This window comes from Corvus cornix, chromosome 4 (assembly GCF_000738735.6).
Source record: "Corvus cornix cornix isolate S_Up_H32 chromosome 4, ASM73873v5, whole genome shotgun sequence".
NCBI lineage: Eukaryota > Metazoa > Chordata > Aves > Passeriformes > Corvidae > Corvus > Corvus cornix.
The window spans coordinates 54,694,077-54,709,442 of record NC_046334.1 but is presented as its reverse complement, the minus strand read 5'-3'; the positions used below and the strand labels follow the sequence as shown (position 1 = coordinate 54,709,442).

At 40.9% G+C, this 15,366-nt stretch overlaps 1 long non-coding RNA gene across 1 annotated transcript in view; it reads left to right on the top strand.

Moving 5' to 3' along the window:
• The window catches only part of LOC109144929, a 37,993-nt gene extending 22,852 nt beyond the window's left edge, over positions 1–15,141 (top strand). The window contains exons 5-6 of the long non-coding RNA XR_005601831.1: positions 9,071–9,181; positions 9,768–15,141. This is a non-coding gene — a long non-coding RNA (uncharacterized LOC109144929). The remainder of the gene's footprint in view (positions 1–9,070; positions 9,182–9,767) is intronic.
• The last annotated feature ends 225 nt before the right edge of the window (positions 15,142–15,366 follow it).

Here is a 15,366-nt window from a genome sequence, read left to right as displayed (position 1 = left end):
TTGTTTCTTCTTCCCAAGCGCTCCACTGAGGAACCATGCAGAATGTGCACAGTGCTGCCAGAAGCTTTAGTGCTCCTTGGGAGCGAGTGCTGTATCTCTTGCTTGCCTGCTCTGTGCAAATACCGTCTAAGTGCAGTCTTGCACCTGTTTAAATGCCTGTGTGCTTGTTAAGGGCCCGGATTTCCAGAGGACAGCTTTGTGTTGCTCTTGGGAGTCAGAGGTTCTCTCACTATGTTTCAAGGGGACAGTCATCCCAAGAAGTGTTATTCCCAAATGGATACTTTGCCGCAAGGTTTCCATTGGGATGACATCTGCTGATTTCATGCAGGCGTGGCAGCCCAGGCACCACGGACCATGACCACTGGTATGGGCATTTCCAGCAAACCATAGTTAACCAGCCCCTCTGAAATATCCAAGAAGTTTCCAGCTAAAAGCAAAAACTGAGCTGTTTGCAATGAAATGTACCCCTTGCATAGTAATGGTTGCATGTAAGGACATTCACAGAAATAAATGAAAGCCATGCTGGTAGCTGTCGGCACTTTACAGCAGCTCCAAGAGCTCTTTCTGTTTTCCTCAGCTAAAATGGTGCCAGGATGTTTTTGTTGCCTGACGGGCTGCTGGCAAGAGCCTCCCTTTAGGATAGTGCTGATTGTAGTGCTGCTTACTGCTGCCGAGCCTGGCAGCCAGGTTCTGTCCCACTGCCCCTGCCAGGAGCAGGCAGCCTCGGGGGCACCAGCCCTGGGCACCAAGCACCCTCCCAGGGACAGGCTGAGGCTGGAGCAGGACACGGTGCCTGTGGCTGGGCAGGGAGAGCTGGAGACTGGTCCTGCTGCAGTGCCACTGGGGCAGGGACCGATGACCCCAGAGGATAATGAAATGGGGTCCTGGACAGGGTGAAATGTGGGAGCCCTGGAGGGTAGCAGTGCCCTCACAGCCACTTCAGCTCTGCAGCACCAGCTCCAGCCTGTGCAGGAGCCCCGCTGGCAGCTGCTGTCTGGCTGTGGGCCTGGGGACGGATGCACCTGCCTGCTCCATGCCGAGGCCTCCCTGAGGGCCTTCTCTGGGTCATAAACCTGGAATTTAATTGAATACCGGACTGTAATGCTTCTGCCAGAAGAGGGTGGCTGCTGGAATCTGGCTGGGTTCCTGGATAGCTAGAGATGCTTCAGGAACGCTGATGTCCCTTGGGTGTAGCCAGGCGAAATATCATCTGGCCAGGCAGCAAACAGAGCCATTTGTTAAAGGTGAGTGCAAACCCTCAGCAGCAGCCTGGCCTTCTGGATATATCAAAATGCTTGTGCTTGTTTGAATTAAAGCCTCCCTGCAAACCAGAGTGAGCTTGCCCCTCAGCAGAGCACATTTAAATGGAAAACCAAAGAGAAAGTCAAGCACTCGGTATCTGAAAAGTCATCTCACAGAGAGCTAAACATCTGTAGACAGGTAAAAGGATCCCGATGCCATGGATAGATAAGTAGGACTTGAGAACAACCTGCTGCGTAACAACTGCTGAGGAAAAGATGACAGGATGGGAAAGGCCTCAATCTGTTTCAGAGGCCTGACTTTTGCCTCTGTACTCATGGCAATATTCTTCATTTGTGCAATATTTTCCACCCAAGAAACAATGCTGTTAAAGATGACATGATACTGCTGATGAACTATTTTGTGTTAGCTTTCCAGTCAGAAAAGTGAAAGGGTGATGCATTTGTCATACTGAAATGATGTCACTTTGGGAAGGGAATAATGTTTTTGTACTATGAGATAATTAATGTCTTCTATCCCTGAGGGTTTGATTAAACTATCAAGTACCAAGTGACATCTTTGTCATATGACGCTTCTTTGGAAACCATAAGTGCCAGAACAGCATTTCAGTGTATACTTTGGCTAATGTAGAGCCACTGCTCCTCCCCAGGGCTGAATTTGTCATGACTCCTGGTCAGCGAGGAATCTTTGGTCTCTTGAAATAGGTTATTTCCTTTTTCAGAGAGAAATAAGAAGACAAAGGCAAGGGATTAATAAATTTTTAGGTAGAATTCCTGCAGCAAGGAATTGTGATCAATATGAAAAAGCAGTAGTACTGAGACCTTGGGCTATATTGCTTGGGAGGAATCCTTTGCATGTCACAATAGGCACAAAGGGAGATACTATTAATATTATTTTCCTGTAGATGTTTTAAATACAGTTAACTAATGCACCAGTAAAGTTACTTGTATTGAAGGCATTACACTGATAAAATGTGAGGAATGCCCATCTGAGACCAAAGAGGTTAGGTAAAGAAAAGGGAGCAAAAAGAAGAAGGACATACGGGTGACAGAAATAAGAAATGACACAAATATGAGACAAAGCAATTGCTAGGAAATTAATCTAGGAATTACCCCAACACACTGGAAATCTGTGGGCCCTGGTGGTCTGGTAGATTACACTGTCCTAGCTGCTACCACTTCATTTTTAAAAGGTAAAATCTGTCCTGATCCTCAAATGTCTTCAGCCATTATGTTCAAGTTCTTGCAAGTGCTGTGCAAGAAAAATTCATGCACGCCAGCTCTGACAGAGCAGTGAATACAGCAGGTGAAAAAATAGAAAGCTAATTAAAACTAAATCTTGAAATCCTGCTGCAATTCCACCATGGGGCTTGGCACGAAATGAATTTTCATATCAAAATAAGGGGAAAATATTTGGTTTTGTATTTTTATTTCTTTCCTCCTTTTAAGAAAGTGTACCATAAGATTTTATACTGTCCAGTTATCATCACATATGAAGAGCTTATTTCCTGCTCTATAACTTCATCATTATCAAGGGCACCACAGTCATGATACTATGTTGCTCCCTAGGTTTCCCAGTTGGAAGGAAGTTTGTTGAGTAAGTTAAACATTAGACATGAAAAAAGTAAAGTAAGAAATATCCCCATAACTCCACTAAATTTCTTAAATTCCATAGCAGGATGAAACGAGTAAAAACCCCAATGACATTCGACTTGAAATCTTTTGTTGGATTTTGTTTTAAAACTTTCTGTGAAAAGATTCAATAGGTATTTTAATTCAATCCCTAAACTTCTTTTGGATGAACCTCAGTTTTTAAGATCCAGACATTTTACTGGCAGTAGTGTTTGTTTGGTGTTAGAAGACTTCAAGCTTGGATTCTTCAGATTATTTCATTCACTTATGGCAGCCAAACTTCCAGAGAAACAATTTGGGCATGCAGGACTGAAATGGGAAGATTTTAAAATGTTGCCCCATCATTCAAAAACTGAAGCTCAGGTTATATTTCCTTCTTTTTCATTTACAGCAGTAGAAATTGTCTCCAATTTCAGTGATCTTGAACAAAAATTATTTTGCAGTCACAATGTCGAAAGCAGAGAAAATGTGAAACAAAAGGTGTTGAGTCCAAACACGTAGTTAACTGACCAAGTTACTACAAAACTCTCCCTAATAATCTCAGGTTTATTTAAGTGTTTTATTAAAGAATTACATAACTTGATGTCTCTTGTTTTATTTCTTCTAAGGATTTGTGTGTTTCTGTAGTGGTTTGGTCCAAAATACTCATTACTGTTTATCTTCTGTGAGATAAGAATTAGGAGAAATGCAAAGCAGGCACCAAACTTGAAAGAATATAAAGAAGTTTATTAACAGACCTAAAAGAGGGAAAAAAAAATTATACCACACCTTCAGAACTCTCCTCCTTCCCCCACCTTCCTCCCTTCTCCCACTGACAAAGTAAAAAGATAACCCTTAAGAGGTTCAGTCTGTTTACCACTTCCATAATAACCTTGTTCAGTCCATTTAGAAAGAGAAGTCTCTTCTTGCTCGTGCTATGAAAACATTATCACAAGGAGAGAGCCGCCCAGGTTGGTTCTCTGCTCGCATGTGAGTCCCTTCCCCCGACTTGCAGTTTTTCCCACAACTGCTTTCGAGGGTCCACTCTTGAAGGTTTTTTTTGGGGTACAATTTTAAGGTTGAGCCGTTCAGAAACAAAAACAAAGGCCCTTCTCCTTCCCTGGGAGCAAAGGGTCTTCATCATCTTCATCATTAGGACTATCTCTGGGAGCATCTCTAGGAACTGAGGTTTCTCCTTTCCCTTTGGAGCAAAAGTCCTCATCTGGTCCATCTCTAGGGACTGAGGTTTTCTCCTTTCCCGTTTGGAGCAAAACTCCTCATCTGGTTCATCTCTCCCTGTCCAAACTTCTCATGAAATTACAGCTGCTTCAGCATCTGCCTATCTCGGCGCAGGTGCTTTTGCTCACGAGTTGAACACTCCACCCCCCATATCTTCATGAAATTACAACGGGATACTCTGATATATCATAGCTTCACAACAGAATTTCAGCTTTAAGCATCTCCTCTCTCTCTTCCCTCAGGTTTTCAGCTCTTCACAGCACTAAAGGGTTAATCTCACCTCGGCCTTGCAGCTGGAATGTGGCTTATCACTGTCGGTCACCTGGCCTCTGCCGGACAGCGGTGCCGCTTTGCTGAAATCTTGGCCGCAGTGGAGAGGAGGGGGGGGTTCCGAGCCGCTCTGGCTGCCCACAGCCCTGCTGGGGGGGGGGGGGTTCGTCCTGGAGCCATGGCCCGGCCCGGCCTGGCCTGAGAAGGGCCTGGCCAGGCCCACTGGGCCCCACATGGGGCCCGCAGCCGCCTGTCCCAGCGCTGGAAACGAGAGAGAGCTTGGAGGGGGGGTTTGTCTATTCTTAAATGTGGATCACAGAGGTGATCACAACTTTAAGTGGCTTAGAGAATTGTCCATATTCAAACTGGCCAGCTGATAGGTTCTGTCAGGTCCCAGAGGAAGCTGTAAGCACCCCTCAGCAAGGACATCCCTTCCAGGACTATGCTTGCTAACCTATGACAGTTTCTTAGCTTGCAAGGACATGGGATTGGAATCTCTCATGGCTTCAAGAAAGGAAGCAGTTTTTTTCTGGGGTAAATTTCCTTGCTTGATAGAAAATATTTGTATATTCTCTCCCTAAGTGAACTTATTTGTGTTGAAAAAGAAACCTATTAACTATTGTGGCTTTGGCTAGAGATATGAACTCATACTAGTACAAGGAAGAAGAGCCATCTTTATTCAGTTTCCCTGTAATTTATGTCCCTGCCCAAGTCACTTTGTCACTATATTGCATTATTCTCTAGGAACCTAGTTCATAGTCCTTCAAACTGCTCCCTGAAACTGCAATTTGTGGTAGGTCCCGGAAGATTCCAGAAAATCTAAGAACGAAGTCCCACCATTTTCTGGAGGTAGACTGAAGGTAATAATATTTTCCACTAAAAAAAGGCTAAACCTTAAGTTTAGTGTTGACAGAAATTGAATTTCTTGCAAGATAGCTGTGATTGAAGCAAGTTTTTATGCAGTACCTGTAGAGATGCAGCAACACATAGGAGGAAGTGATGATGCCACTTTGGTGGCACTGGTGTCATCATTCTAAGAACAGGAAGACCCTTGTGCACCTAGGCAAGGAAAAATTAAAGCTCACCTGAGGAACAGCTTTTGACTTTCTCTTATGATTGTCATTAGGTAGGGCTGAATTGCTTTGGGGGTTTGAAAGAGTAACTTGGACATGAGACATGAAAAAGAATGAGGAGTAGTTTACGTACTTGTGTGGTGAACTAGTCCTGTTATAGCTGTGGGTGAGTTAGCTGACTTTTCATAAGGGAAAGAGAGTGATAATTTGGATTTTTTGGAAACTGATTTACTTTTCAATGTTGAAGAGCTAAGAGATGGCAGTTTTCACCTCTAGATATCTTAGCACCTGGAGGAAAATTGTGACAATATGTGAAGTTTTGTAGGAGTCTTCATGATTATCTCTAGGCAGCCTGTTGGAGATCAAGGAAACATTTTGAATTATCTGAGTTATTGAAATATGAAAGAATTATTTGAAGTAGTGATATGTCACTTTTGGACTTTTTAGGCTTACCTTAGTAAAGCAGAAGTGAAATGCACATTGCCTGAATTTTTAAGAGCTCTGAACTTTTCAGAATCAGCCAGGTATTTGTTCTACACATATGGTAGACCTGAGGTGTGTCTATGTGTCTGCTTTTGCACTACTAAAAACATTCCCAGACTTCACAGAGACAATCACCTGGTCTATAATATTCTCAGCAGAGGTCAGACAGTGGGATCTGAAGCTGCACAGTCTAGTTGCTACGACCTGTTACTGCTGGCAACTGTGTATGTGGGATTTATAGGTGAACGTCCTTCTCAGAGCTTTGGGAATTCATTCTTCTCATGCTTTTTTAAAATAAACTGTCTTACTGTTGCTAAAAAAAAATTATAGCAGTATGGATTCTTATTGTTGGGATACGGAAGAGCACCCAGACTTTTGAAAAGGACACACATATTTTATTAAGTGATGAAGAAGAGAGTGTATAGACAGCTGGGGTGGAAAGTGAGGCTAAAATTATACCACATCTGGATTTTTTTTTCTGTGAGGGTTCTTGTGCCCTGTACTGAAACCTTTCTTGCTGGACACTTAAATGGAAGTGTTCTGGCCTAAATGGACCTTGTGCTTAAGTAAGTCTGGCAATTCCTATATTAAACCATTTCTAGAATATACAAATAAAGGAGCTGACAGTTTATAGAATTCTGTTTGACTTGTATCCATTTCTTTCCATAATTCTTTTAACATGTGGAAATGAGGATACAGGTATTCACAGAGTTCATAGTGTATTTCATTCTGATTTGTTATTATATTGGAAAGACAAGTTACTGAGTCACTGTTCTAATAATTTTTTCCTTAGCTGCTGATAATTTCTTTATCGTGTTAGTTTTGGAAATTTTTATTCCTCACTTTATTCTCACAATATGGGAATTTTTATCATGTTCCAAATTTTGGTCTCAGGCCATCTAGTTTCTGTAAAGTGTTGCCTTGCTTTGATTTGTTCCTCAGAATGATAGGTGATGTTGAAGTTCTCCTTGTGGGGCATCTCACCACTGCCTTGGTGTGTCCATATTCTTGGACCACCACACTGGAATATAAGAAATGGTAGAATCATAACTGAAACACTTATGTGTTGTTAACTGATACATGAAATAATATGCTGAAGAAAGAATTTTGTCTCCTCTTTTAAAGATCTGGGATTCTAGCCAGCCATGTCCCACTACCACTAGAGTTAAGTAGGATCATAAGATATCATAACACCAGATTTTTCAGTTGACTGGATGCAGCTCATGTTGGCACTTCATCTCTAAATTGTTTGGTTGAATCTGTTTTCCTTTATTAGTTATGTTGCAGCAAAGTGTACTAAATGTTCATCACAGAGCAACTGGAGGCCCGGACGTAGGGTCAGGAAGAACAGCTGTGGCTTTGTAGATGCAGGTTAGAAGTTCATTCAAGTGGGAGGGAAAATAGCTGTATGTCTCAATAGGATGCAGGAAAATAGGAAAGGGGCAGCAAGTCATACATGTCTCCAGAAGGCCTTGCATCTGTAGGATGCAGCTCTCTCTGAAGGGTGGCTTTTTTGCAATTCTGAATCTCCAAAAGGCACAGAAAGCATTAATCTGAAACATGAAACCAGGACCAAGGTCCTAAGCTACACTGAAATAGCAGTGTTGTTTCTTTTTCCAGATGAGTAATTACTCTTTGGAGCCAGGGAGGAGGGGCTTGGAATATCACTTGAAATTACTTCCCCCCACACACACCTCCACATGTTTTTAAAGACTTTCCACACAATGAAGTCACTGCTTAATTCTGAGGAGCACAGAAATGATTAGTACACAGTGCAGGAGGAGCACCTCCTGAGAACTGCTGAGGGGCTGTTTAAAAGAAAATAGAAGGAAAAGGGGAAAGGTCAGTTTAGATTCCAGGTTGTCAAATCATGGAGACACATTCAAGGTCCATTCCAGCCTTCTGTATCACCAGAATGGCACAAAAATGTCCCATTCACTCTGGGCCAGATACACAGGCTGTTGCGCTTCTATTTTAATTCTTAGGATGGTCCATGTTAAAAGTGATAGGAACTATCCAAGTTCCCTAGTGGAAACATTAAATTTCATTATATCTTCCACAAAAGTGAGCAATATTTAGGACACTCAGCTGAGAAACCCATCTTCATAAGCTTGTGCTTGTGCCATTATGTTCTTGACCATCTTCTTTCCATAAGAGTAAAAAAAGTTTTCCTTTTCCTTCAGCTTCTCCCATGTTTGTTCTGCTGTTCTTGTTAGCATCGCTCTTTTGCTTGAGTGCCTATATTCCTGTTTTCATTCCTCCTCAATATTGAGCTTGGTTATTTATGGGATCAGTATCACTGTCTATTACCATGATGTGCAAATGCTATCTCTAAAAATTATCAACGTGCCTAGTAAATTTCATGCTGGTTTTGGTACATTGCCATACTCATTAGAAAACCCAAAGTGCTCAGGGTACAGTTCTTTGCAGGGCTGCAAATTCATTTGGGTTTTATTTGAGACAAGATCCATGATGCAGAGGAAGGGTTTGATGCATTGATTGCATTGCCCCAGAGGATAAAGCAGCTGCAGAGGCTTGTTGATCAGAATTAATTTTAGTTTCTGGAGTTCAGTCCATCAACTGCTTTAGAAATTAGGACCAAGTTTTCAAACCAGCTTCCAGTTTTCGAACCAGCTTCCACAGCTTTTGGAAGGGCATCTTGACACAGGGGTCTGAGTCCATGAGAAAGAGCACAGAGGAAGTGTGTTAGTGCTTAAAAGTTGTATTTGTTTTGCTACAGCAAGTAGAGCTGCCTGATTTTTGATCTGACCAAGGTATGGGTTGATCTTCGCTAACTAGTAAGGAACTACCACAAGTTTTCCAGCAGATCAAAGGAGGGAAGAGATGCTTTCTAGCCATCCACACCTATGAGGGCATCAGTCAGTACCCTGTTTTGCCATATGGCTGTGATAGTTCTTAGAGTTTCAGGAGTATTTTCAGGCCCTTAAAACATTTTCCTCAGCCTGACCAACACTGACTCAGTCTTGTCAGAGTTCAGCTTGAGCCAGTCAGCCATACTTTATCAAAGAGCTGAATTCCTGTTGGTGTTCTGTCTTTTCAATAATAGTAATAGCTGTAACTGTTGAGAATGAGTATCCTTGCAATGTTATCAGCTATGCCTCTGCCACCTTGCAGTATCCACAAGAGATCAAAGAAAAAGGATATGTGTGACCCTGCAGGTGAAGGCCTGGACAGAAGATACAATTACACACCGTTCTGAGCTCTGCTTCAAACAAGACATTGCAGGTACCACAAGCAGGGTCACCTTTTTCTGAATCCAGCATTTTCATGGCTTAATGCACCTCTACATATGGCTCTATATGGGAGTATCAGGGTTTTTTCTATATTAGTGGTGGCCAGAGTGGCAATAAAGACAGTTTCCACTCTGTGTCCTGATGTGAACCCTGACTGTGAGGCCTCCAGAAACCTGGCACTTGTATGCTGTTGGCATTTTCTGATTACTGTGTTTTTAATCATTTTGCCCAGAAATGAGATGGCAATTGCAGACATCTTCAGGGATAATATTTCCTTCCTGAGGAGTGGAAAAATGACTTACTTTTCAAGGAGCTTGATAGGTGAATCTCTCTGACTGAGGCACTGACTATTTCCATCTTTGGCAGGCAAAATTCTTCCGCATTGTTACCAATACAAAAAGCCACAAAAGTGATTCATATTTTTATGGCTCTAATTTTTTAGCACTTTCCTTAAGCTTTGCCATATGGATATGGGATGGGATGAAACAGATAATGGTATCTCTTGAAAGATGAAGCATTTTTTCCCTACGTGGATTTATTGGATCTTACCAGTCCTGTATCTTGATGATTCTTCACAGGTTCCAGGACTTCAGTCTAACACTGCAACTGAACTGCCTGGCTTGATGAGCTGTTTTGTGTAGTGAACTACCCATTCTGGTTTTAACTGTGCAACACTTTTTGAAGAGTGATTTCTGTCTTTCTGATTCATTGGTCTTGAGCCATCTCTGAACTATGGTGAATTTCCTATCAGTGTGTGCAGGTTGGAATTTACATGTTGATGACAATTAATATCAGCTAGTTGGGCTGCTGGTTAAGGCATTATTTGTACTGTATTTGTGAGTGAACTTTCCAGCAAGAAGGTTCTTTTCTGAATCAGACCTGTTTGGTGAGAAAACTCCAAAGCACTGAGAAAGCAGCGGCAAAACTTTGGCTTGATAGCATCCAAATCAGACCAAAAAAGTGGTATGTTGGTTTCACTCCCATCAGCCGCTCCAAACTGTTCAGTCCTATGCGTAAGATCTGTAGGGCACATACCTTGTTCAGCCAGTGTGCTTTCTGTGTTTGACCACTTTCAGTGAAAACCTTACTGATGTTACTTTCCTATTGGTCTCTGGCCCAGTAGAAGATTCTGGTTTAAAATAGCTATGCAGCCACCCTCTGTGCATTCTGTGATTTCTTCTCAGAGACAAAGAGTTGTGTAGACTCAAAAATTATCAGAAATTGTGTCCTGGATAAGTCTATCTAGTCCTTACTCAACACTCAAGCTCTCTACATATCTAAGACAACTATTAGTGTAATAATAAGGAATTAGTTCTTGTGCTTCATATACTACGATTTAGCTTTAGGATTGGAGGAATGGGTTGCTCTATTTGTTGAGTGGGTTTTTTTGTTTTATTTTGTTTTGTGTTGTTTTAAATGAGAATTCTGACTCTATTTCTGGGATGTCTGAAACTCATTGTCGTCATTCATAATCAATTCCAGAGGTATCAAGTATTTTATAAAATGGTAGCTGCAGATTTTTTCCTACATCAGCCACTGGGACTAAAAAATAAATGCACATAATAGGGCCAGAATCTCAAGACATATGTGACACTTTGTTAAGCCTGTGTGTATCATAGTTTACAGCCTCAGAAAGTTCTTGTTCTTTTCTCTGATTATATTCTCAACTACTGTTCCATTCAAATGTAGCCAAAGACATGTCATTCTTGTTCTAATTCCTATGAACAAAGCACACAGCTTTTAGTTTTCATTCTTGACCTCATTAATAATGATAATGCAATATTACAAAACAAATATAAACAGCGAAGAACCTCTAGGTGATTGTCAAGTTCCACTTGAGGATACACATTTCAGGAGCCCCACATATTCAGCTTATCTGACAACTAACCAGTTCTTTCACGACTCATTTCAAACTGCTGGAAATGGTAATAATGAGAAGCATTTTCCAAATGAAGTGAGAAAAATAATGTTTTACCTACCAAAAATCTCGAAACACTTGTTACTCAGTACCCACATGTAGAGGGACATGGCTGTGCATCTGTCTCTAAAATATGTGTGCCTGAGAAAGGAATCCAGTGGTATTCTGGGCCAGCAAAGGCTACTTATGACTCTATAGATGCACTTTTTTGACCATTCCAGAAAACGTTCAAGACACACTAGTTCTGAAGCCTACAGCCTTTCTTCCTTTTCCTTATTCCATCACCTTTTTGTGTATATAAATACAAAATGCTGTTAAGTACTGCTTCCAGAGACAGCTATTATGTTAGTGAAGGAATGCCCAGTATGAACTAGTTTGCTTACCTCCAGTGTGAGCTTATAGCTGTGGGGAAAAGATATAAATGGAAAATGCCATCCTGACTATTATTGTCTATTTTTATTTTATTTTGGAATATTTAGATGTGAGCCTTTAAACATAATGATTGTGAGGAACGGAGCCAGAGAGTTGTTCCTTCTTATGGCATTAATTCTCATTGTCACTACTGTACATATTATCTTCTAAAACTGGACTTAAGCTGTGGTTTGGATTTGTGGGAGCTGCTTTTTTTGGCTTTGTTATATAACCACACTTTCAACTGTGCCAAACAGCCTGCTTGTTTCAATAGGATGATAATTTGTTAAAGCAGGAGGGAGGAGAGAGTGACTGAAGTGCCACGTCTGCTTGGTTTTGCAAATATGGCACCTCATACCCACAAAGCATTTGCAAACATATAGCCAGCACTGTAGGCGGAAGCTGTGTTGCATACTTTAGGAATTACCTCTTTTCAAAGTCTCAGAAATCTTGTGGGCTCAAAATATTCATCAGCATACTGATGTTTAATAAGTTGCCATCTGTCAGCTGAAATGTGGTAAATCCAGTGTGAATGCTTTTAGCCCATGGAAAATGTAAGGCAATTTGATGTAGCTTTGCCTGCTAAACTAAGCCATACTACCCTGCGTTTGGCCAAACTAAAAGTGTGCATCCAGGTATTTCCAGGGACTCAGCTGATTTACTAAGTTGACCCATGATTGTGAGTCCTTCTGCACCTCCATCTGCAGCCAGATGATACTCAGAAACAGATCTGATGGGATGGCTAAATTTAGCCATTTTTAAATTTAATTCAACTGCTTTGGCACCAGAAAGTCTTTCAGAATTTGCTCTGGCCAGGATGCATGGAAAGTACGTGCTCTGAAATGTAACACTGATTATTTATGGATTTCTACACTTCAGTATAGCGAGTGTACAGGAGCTAACCCCCTCTCCCTGCCCCCACCAAAATCTTTCAAGTGATTTTGTGGAGAAAGGTTTCAGAGAAAAACTCAAGAAAAAGGAGAGATGTGCTTGGGTTTTGCTACTTATCACTGACTATTCTTGAAAAATTGCAGGGGGATTTGTGGGTTACAAGTGTACAACTCATACTATACAGTGTGTTACTAAGTACAGTACTGTCTTGCAGGAAGTAAGGTTTGAATGTCACTCTTGGGCTTTGAATACATTGTAGTGGGAAATGAACAGGAATTACCATTTCATCATGCATCAACTGACAGTTTCCTTTGAAAATTCGACTTCTAATTGACTGCCATATTCTTAAGGCTGGAAGAGACATTATAATCTCCTTTGCTTGTCCTTCCATGTGACATAGCTTGCAAAATCTACATTTACATTTCCCAACTGAAACAAGCCTAGAACTCAAGCAGGCTCAACGCTACAAGTTTTTAAATGTCCATTTTTAAGACGAGTCAGCTGAAAACTTCAAACTGCAACACATTCTATCTTTAGAGGAAAATGAATTTGATTTATGTATGAACTTTGTGCCTTGGCCTTGACTCAGTTTTTTTCTAAGTAAAATTAGTATCTGGCAAAAATACTCCAGCCCCCTTACTTATTGGGTAATATAGTTCACTGGTCATTTAAAGAAGTGTAAAAAGATATACCTGGGAGACTGCATTCCTTTGGAAGGATGCAGAGTACCTCAAACGCACAATAGCCCTCGCTTGGGTATGAAGTGCAGAAAAAAGCAACTGATTACAAGTATTCCTGACCAAAATCAAGATGCAAATAGTCCTCATCTATTCAATCTGCACTGAAGTAATGACCCATTTAAAAAAAAAAAAAAAGTTTGGATTTCACTTCTATTTTTTATTTAATGACTAAGTGTAGACACTAAAGAAGGGAATTGCCTGTTTTTATGAGCTGATTCCCTTTCCTTCCTCCTTGGCTCATGTGTCTCTCTGGTGACTAATGGGGAGGTTGCTTCTCTGGAACACAAGGGGAAAGTTTCAGTAAATTGCAAAAGCATGTTTGTTACTTGGAAGTCTTGGCACATTTTTGAGCAAAGTTCATGGAAACCGTAAAACTATTCTCAAGAAAGACTTTGAGGCCATATTCTCAAAAAATGCACCTACGCACAGGGACCTGCTTGTGAAAAGTTCATTGCAGTGATCAGATCAAGAATCTGAGCTGTTGTGCCGTCAAATAGATGTGCATAAAATACACGACTGCATCTGCAGATGAGGTAGTTTCCCTGACATGAAAATACACAACTCTCAGATTTGCATGGTTGTCTCTATGTTTTATAAGGGTGAATTAAGTACCTAATTTTATCTGACAATTAAACTCTTTCCTTACCTCTTTCCTTGACCCTCCTGTTTTCCATGTGCAGAAGATAAAAGGTTCCCCTTTAGAACAATCTAATGCTTCTAAAATGTTCTGCCCTCACAGAAAGCACTACATGAAGCAAAATTACTAATAAGGTCATAATGGAGACTGGTATGTTCTTACAGTAACTTGATCTCGGTAAAACTTTTAAGTCTTCCTACCAGTAACTTGGGTTTTGTTTTCTTATGTGAGGAAAACCAGAATCTATGGAATTGTAGGGAAAATAAACAGATCTGCAAGATGAGAGGAGAAGGAGAAGGAGAAGGAGAAGGAGAAGGAGAAGGAGAAGGAGAAGGAGAAGGAGAAGGAGAAGGAGAAGATGTCCTCTGGCAGGCTTTGAGTTCTAGAAAAATAAGCTCACACTAGCCTTTTGGCTGCCTGGATTACATCTGCAGCTGTTCATGTGCTCTCTTTATTATATATCCACTTGCTGGCTTTAGTAGTCATATTCAAAAAAACAATAGCTTTTTCTTTTCTTAAAATGCCCATTAAAAATGGATATTGCAGTCACAAAAGCTGTTAAGCAAGCATGCTGAGATACCTGGGAGACATACATAGGAATATTTTTTGTGTTTCCCTACCAATATCTTTCCAACTCAACCTGGAGCAAACAACTCTAATAGAAAAAGGAAGCTTCATTTTCCGTAGTCCCTTAGGTCTTGGCTTCCCCAACAAGGAAGTTACATAAACGTCTTCTCTGATGATGACTTACGTGATGCAAAAAGGCATTTTCTGAGAATGGAACTGAAACTACATCTTCATTTCATACAACCCATAAAAACATTATATAGGTCATCATTGGCAAGGTTTTAATTGGAGGCCAACATCATTTTCCTGAGCTCCTCATAGTTGTTTGAACTTACACTTTTTTTACCAGTCCTGTACCCATCTTGGAGTAGTCTGCAGTGTGTCCAGCACGAATGTGTTTGCATGTTTGCAACTGACTTTAAAATACCTTGGTGATATGGCTGTTGTCAGCAACTTGCTCTACCTTCCTTTGTCCTTTTCTTGTATATTCATATAACCTGAAACATCCTGGGAGGTTTTCCCTTTCAGTTGTGATTCACCTAAAATTCTTTCCTTTGGTTGTTACAAGTCATGTCAGATGTATCAACACGGAGTTTCTCTTCTGAAATACACTCTCTTAAAAGGCACATGTGCACACACACACACACACACACACACGGAAGCTGTTGAAAATCAATAGATGTAACTTAAATACTGGGAGTGTATAAAAACATAAACCACAATTCATCATTCAAAATATATTAGCAAATGAGAGCCATGGGGAGAGCTGACATAAGCAATCTGCCCAACATACAAAGCGTTAATTTTCTGGAAATGCCCCAGATGTGCTGGCTATAACTACCTAACCCTAGAAACATTCACAGACAAGATTTTGAACAACTATTTATAAGAGTAACAACTCTGACACTGGGTGTTGTCTGAGAATTAATGACTGCCCACAATTAATGGCCCTCAACTGCATTTGAGCCATCAGCTCCTCCCAGCTAGTCATTAGTCCCTACACACAGTTCTCA